Consider the following 7117-nt stretch of genomic DNA (forward strand, 5'->3'; position numbering starts at 1 on the left):
ATATTAACGTAAACGTACCGCAAAGGAAATTTTATACAGCCAACGCATTTTATAATAAATGTAAAGAGCGTGTTTTGGGCTCTCCGTGGACATAAAAGATATCGCTATAACCCAAGTAGATCGCCAGTAATTAATTGTCAAAGTTCGTCAACAATTGACCGAGGAGGCGTTTTTGACATTTTTACAGAAAAAAAGCAAAAGGCCTAAAATTATTTCATGGTATTGGAGCCTTTTAAATGTGTCCACAGAGTGCTTCAAAAAAGATAATATAATGTGGACTGAAAATCCATGGCGGAAGATCAAGCGAAACATCCGACCCACGACGGGTGTGAAAAACACAGCTTTTCGCCGCGGCCTATTTAACAATTTATAAGTCGAGAACAAAAAATCCGACGAAATTGCGGTTGGTGTCGACTGCGGTTGTAGAAACGGCGCCATAACATATATTTTTTTCATCTAAATTAAAAATACGACCCTTTTTGCCTGCACGATTTGAGTTGAAACCACCCATATACTAAAAAAAAATATTAACAAAAATAAGAAACGTTCTAGCTATACACAAATATACAGGTCAGAAATTGTCTCACTTTCAGTCCGTCCTTGTGTGGCTGAAGGTCTTGGTGCTGTCTTGTTTTCAGCAGCGCTTGGTTGTTGATGAGTGTTGTTCCTTGTTGATGGTCTGAAGTGCTCTGCTCCGGGACACCGCCGAAGTCGTTAATTTTCCCCACCAGCGGCTACTTCGGATCGCTGCCGAAAGCCTCGTTCATGCCGGATGTTGACGCTTTGGTTGCACACCGCCAAGCTGATGTTTCACCTGACAGTAGCACCCTCGGGACGTTGCCGGGTGTGCTTCCACCTGGTCGGGTTACCGCCGAACAAGAACCCTTCTTCTTTTCCCTTTTTCGCCCCCTTCTCCTCCGGCCTTCTTCTTCGACGTTTTCCTCTTCTGCTCCATTTTTCTGTTGCAGCACGACATTTACCCCCTCCTCCAGAATTTAGTTGTACTAAATTTCTACACCATGTTGATGCATCATCCCCCCCTTTTCTTTTTTTTTTTTGTTTACGTCCCTGTGTTGGTTCACCAGTTTGCGCTTCACTTTCACACCCTGAACGTTTCATATCTGGCCCGCACCCAGTTCACAATTTCAGGTACACCAGCACATCAGCTGCATTTCACTGCCGCAACTAAAGCACTTCTGTCCGTTACGGTATCACGGTATACTTCCATCATGCGTATAAATATTATCATATCTAAAAAAAAATTCCCACGCTACCCCTTTGTGTCGTTCAAACTCTGCTCAAGTAGTTTGCCTCGATATTGTCTTTGCCTTCTATATACTTTATCCTAAATGTAAACTCTTGCAGAGATAAACTCCACCTCATTACCCTCGCGTTGTTGAGTTTCGTCTTATTCAAATATTCTAGCGGTTGATGGTCCGTCTCAACTACGAATTCCTTTCCGTACAGGTAAATAGCATATTTACCAATTGCCCACACGAGTGCGAGGCATTCACGTTCTATAGCCGCGAAGTTCTTTTCGCTCGTGCTAAGTTTTCTACTGTCTTATAACACTGGGTGCAGCATGCCCTCGTGCTCTTGCAACAGCACTGCTCCCAAAGCTTCGTCTGATGCATCCGTACGCAGGACAAATTGCTTAGACACATCGGGCGCTAACAAAATGGGTGGTTCTGCCAACCTTCTTTTAAGCTCTTTGAAGCTTGTGTTATGTTCAGAGCACCATTCTACTGTGTTACTTTGTCCCTTCCTTGTGAGGTTAGTAAGTGGGGCTGCTATCTCTGCCATAACAAGGTATAAACTCTCTATAATACCCTGTAAGACGTAGAAAGGCTCGCACCTGTTTTTTTTGTCGTTGGCGCCGATGCTTGTTGAATCTTTTCTATTATTTCCCTCTTCGGTGCGATATGGCACATACCAAGCTTGTGACCTAAAAATGTTATCGCGTCAAACCCAACCTCACATTTGTTTGGCTTAGCCGTGAGATGATTCCTCTTGAGACATTGAAAAATTTGCCGTAATGTTTGGCAGTGGTCTTCCCACGAGTCAGTGGCCACCCAAATGTCGTCAATGTAATGATGTACATTGGGCACCCCTTCCAGGACGGACCTCATCAACTTGGTAAACACTGCAGCAGCCGTCTTCAGTCCGAAAGGCATAAACCGGAGTTTGTAAAGGCCTGTTCTTGTCGAGAAGGCAGTTTTTTCTTTGGCTGATTCTTCCATCGGTATCTGCCAATACCCCTTTGCTAGATCCAATTTAGAAAAATATTTTTTTCGCCCGACTCTTGCAAACACTACATCCGACCTTGGTATAGGTTCAGCGTCAGCCACTAAGACTTCGTTCAATCGCCGAAAGTCAACACAAAGCCTATTAGAGCCATCAGGCTTTTTTACCATTATTATGAGTGCGTTGTAGGCGGACGTGGATCGTTCGATGATGCCTAATCTTAGCATCTCTTCCACTTCTCCTTCCACCTCATCCGGGATGGCAAAAGGCAACGGATACTGCCTTACAAACACCGGCTCTTCTGTCATCAATCAAAGTTTGCATTGCAACGCATTTGTACTGCCCGATACGTCAGAGAATATATCTTCAAACTCCCCGATCGCGTCAGCAAGATCTTTCTTTTGCTTTTGACTTAATTTAGGATTGATGACCACATCCTGCGCTCCCTGTTGCCTTTTTAGACTGGGCGTCGTGATCTCCCTAAGTCTTCAACCTCATCCTGGACCACCATCACCCCACAACTTTCATTCTTAGTTTCGCGACCTACGTATTTTTGTAACATGTTTATGTGAAACGTTTTTCTTTTGTCGCCAACCAGCAGTTCGTAGTTTAAATCGCCTTTTCGCCTCCAGCTTCGTACGGTCCCTTCCACTGCATGGTTAGTTTGTTGTGGTCACTCGGTAGCAGTATGAGCACTCTGTCGCCTGGCTCGAACTTTCGAGCCTGGCTCTTCCGGTCGTAGAACCTTTTCTGTTTTGTTTGGCCTCTGCCATGATCTCATGCGCCACTTCACATGTTTTCTTCAGTTTGTCTTTGAGTTCGATCACGTATCCGTATGATGTTTTAGAGCGCAGCTCTAGGGGCCCGTTCCCGGCTTGAGCGGCGTCGGCGTCGCCGTCGCCGTCGGCGTCGGCGTTGGCGTCGGCGTTGGCGTCGGCGTCGGCGTCGGCGTAACCAAGGTCATCCCAAGGTCACGTGACCCCTCCCAAGGTCATCTCAAGGTCACGTGACCCCAGGTGACCCCCACGTGACCCCCAGGTCACGTGACAACTCTGAGGTCACGTGACCCCTCTGAGGTCACGTAACCCCCGAGGTCACGTGACCCCTCCACGTCACGTGACCCCCAAGGTCACGTGACCCCTGAGGTCACGTGGGGGTCACCTTGGGGGTTACGTGACCTTGAGGTGACCCCCATGTGACACCCAAGGTCACGTGACCCCCAGGTCACGCCTCCCCGAGGTCACGTGACCCCCCTCCCCGAAGTCACGTGACACCCCCCCCCCCGAGGTCACGCGACCCCCCCCCCCCCCGGAGCATATCAAAGAATGAGGGGAGGAGGAGGAGAAGGAGGAGGGGTCTACCCTCCCCTCACTACCCTCCCTAGTAAAAAAAATCATTTGTATGAGAAATTTCTTGTGTCCAATAAACACATATGAATCATACAAGATATGTAGAACGTATAAGAACATATAAGAACCTTATAAGAATTATATGAGAACTATATAAGAATTATATACGATATATAAGAACCCCATAAGAAACTTATAAGAAACTTCCCACTAGTTCCTTATATGATGCTTGTATGTTCTCATATATCTTATATAGTTTTTATATAGCTCTTATGTGGTTCTTATACGGTTCTTATATGTTCTTATATATCTTGTATGATTCATATGTGTTTATTGGACGCAGAAATTTCTCATACAAATGAGAATTTTCAATAGGGCTTCCCTCCTCCTTCTCAAGAGCTGCGCTCCAATTCGGCGTTACAGGGATTTGTAAACGGCTTTCACTTTTTTTTTAACTCCTGGTTTAAGCTTTTATTGGACCACAGCTCCTTAAGGATGGTCAGAGGACCTCTCACATTTCGCCCGTACAACATCTCAAATGGTGCGAATCCTAGCGACGCTTGTGGTACTCCTCTATAGGCAAAGAGGAGTGCTGGGATATACCTATCCCAGTCCGTGGGTCGTTCTTGGCTCATTCTCTTCATCATTTGCTTGATGGTACCGTTAAATCTCTCTACGAGCCCATTACACATTGGGTGATATGGCGTAGTTAACAACTGCCGAAAGGATAATAGCCGTCCTATCTCTTTCATAAGATTGGAAGTGAAGTTCGTACCTCGATCACTCAGAATCTCCTTAGGTACTCCATACCGGGAGAACATCTCGACTAGGGCTTCTGCCACCTGCGTGGTATGAATGGTATTCAATGCCACAGCGTCCGGGTACCTCGTGGCTACATCAACCATTGTCAAGATATATCGGTTTCCCTTGCTGGACTTTGGGGTTATTGGTACAACGATATCTATCGCTACCCGGTGGAAGGGTTCTTCAATTATGGACATACTCATCATCGGGGCTTTTTTCTCGGTGCCTTTTGGTATAGTGCGTTGGCACACATCACAAGACTGTATGTAACGTTTCACGTCACCTTGCATACCAGGCCAAAAGAATTCTTCCGCTACCCTAGCGACCGTGCTCTTTACCCCCTGATGGCCCGACATTATTCCATCGTGAGCCAATTCCATTACAGTCTTTATAAATACCGTTGGTACAATGAGTTGGTGTCTCACGTCCCCGTCGCTGAATTCGACTCGACGGAACAACAAATCATCCTTCACGACGTATTCCGTTCTTACGTCACATCTCCATTTCCGCACTCGTTTATTCAGACATCTAAAGCACCTCTGCCGATTCTCATCCGACTTTTGCTGCCACGTTAATTGAAGAGCTGTGACTTCTAGCAGCTCTATAACCGGCGCCTTGAGCTGGGGCAATTGTTTCTCTTCAGTTTTGCCCGTTCTTTCTGCTCCGGCTGCAAATGACACCTCGTTATGAATCTGCTCTACATTCAACGCCTCCTTTTCTCCGATTTCTTGCAGTAATTGGTCGTTCTCAGCATGTGATGTAACGCTGTTCAATGAATTAGACGGCGTTTCGACAAACACTTCATCTCCCTGGTGACGTATTTTATTTGTACTTGTGCCCCACCCTGGATCCGGGCAGTCCACTTTTCTAGCCCCTGGGATGTTACCCAGTATGAGGTCATACAGCGGTTCTTCTACGCATTTGGCACGTACTTCTCCCGTGTAATAAGGTGTATATGTTGTTTATCGCTTCAGGCATTGCCCTCATGCTGCCATCAACGAGGATAACCCCAGTGGACGTCCCTGTGAAGTCCTCACTTTGTACCAGTCTCTTTCTTATTAGTACTGTGTTGGTTCCACTATCCCTAAGCACTGATATCTTAATATCATGTAACCTCCCTTCGACCACCGGCATCATTATGTCGATATTGTGTACTAAGTCAGCGTCAGTAACATGCTCAAATCTTGTATCTGTTATCGCTCTCTGTTGTTCTTTGTTGTCCCTCTTTAATGCCTTCTGTCTTTTATCCAGGACACACGCTGCTTTGTTCTGTGAGTGATTGGCGCACTGCCCAGCTTTGTGTCCCATTTTGCCGCACTTTGATTTTGTCTATATCCGCTTCTGCAGTAACTTGCCTTATGCCCAGCCTTACTTCACAGAAAGCATCTAGGCGATGGTCTTCGGGCTCCTCCCGTTTGTCCAGTACCCTTACTGTCCTCGCCATCTGGTCTCAATGTTGTACAATCCCCATCTTTCATAGCACCCAGATTGCATTTTCCCTGGGCTTCCAGGTACTGGTCAGCTAGCTCTGCCATTTCTTGCGCTGCGTTCACGTTACGTTCTTTTAGAAAACTGGCCAGCTTAGGGTGACAGCAACTAAGGAACTGTTCGGCAATCACCCTATCCTTCACTGCCTCGAACGTCTTCTCTGTCTGCGCCATTTCGAGCCACCTATCAAAATAATTACTCAATCTGGTACAGAAGTGTCGTCCAGTTTCTGCCTCCTCCGGCTTGCTTCGTCTGAACTTTTCTCTGAAACCGTCGGCAGTTAGTCTGAATCGTTGGAGCAAGGTGATCTTAACCTTCTCATAGTCTAGGCAGTCAGCTGCTGTCATCCTCCCGAATGCGGTCAAACCTTCACCCACGAGACAAAGACTAAGGGATGTCGCCCATTCCTCCTTCGCCCATCCTTGTCCTACCGCAATCCTCTCAAATCTATGCAAGTAGGCATCTAAGTCATCGCGTTTCTCGTCAAAGGGCGGCATCAATTTTTTCAAGCACGCTCGTCCTCTTGACTGACCTTCGCTCCCTCCGTCTGTTGTCGCTCCACTGGCGCGTTCTGTTTCCGCGAGCTTGACCTTAAGCTCTATCATAGCGATCTCATGTGCCGCTTTCAGTCTGGTGTCCTCCCTCTCCCTCTCAGCCTTCTGCTGTTCCCTCTCAGCCTTCTGCTGTTCCCTCTCAGCCTTCTGCTGTTCCCTCTCACGTTCGAGTGTGGAATCTTCTCTAGCGTGCAGTCTTTCCTCCCTCTCACGCTTTCGTTCCTCCTCCAGAAGATGCAACGCGTCCTCTTTTGTTAATCCGAGGGAGCTTCCTAAAGCCATTATCTTTTCAAAATCCATTTCAAACTTGTTGGGAAGTGTTCACCGGTACAACTGGTTTTCCTGGTATATCCTGGCAAGCTCGCCAAATTGTGATGTTATAGGTTCACGTCAAACCGCCGAAGGAGGACTTCAGTCACACCGTGAGGTTTGATCATATATATATATATATTTAAAAAAAATTAACAAAAATAAGAAACGTTCTAGCTATACACAAATATACAGGTCAGAAATTGTCTCACTTTCAGTCCGTCCTTGTGTGGCTGAAGGTCTTGGTGCTGTCTTGTTTTCAGCAGCGCTTGGTTATTGATGAGTGTTGTTCCTTGTTGATGGTCTGAAGTGCTCTGCTCCGGGTCACCGCCGAAGTCGTTCCCAGTGATGTTCCTTGGGTGTTCCTTG

The sequence above is a fragment of the Ixodes scapularis genome, unplaced genomic scaffold, assembly GCF_016920785.2.
Source record: "Ixodes scapularis isolate PalLabHiFi unplaced genomic scaffold, ASM1692078v2 PGA_scaffold46__3_contigs__length_2488377, whole genome shotgun sequence".
Classification (NCBI taxonomy): Eukaryota; Metazoa; Arthropoda; class Arachnida; order Ixodida; family Ixodidae; genus Ixodes; species Ixodes scapularis.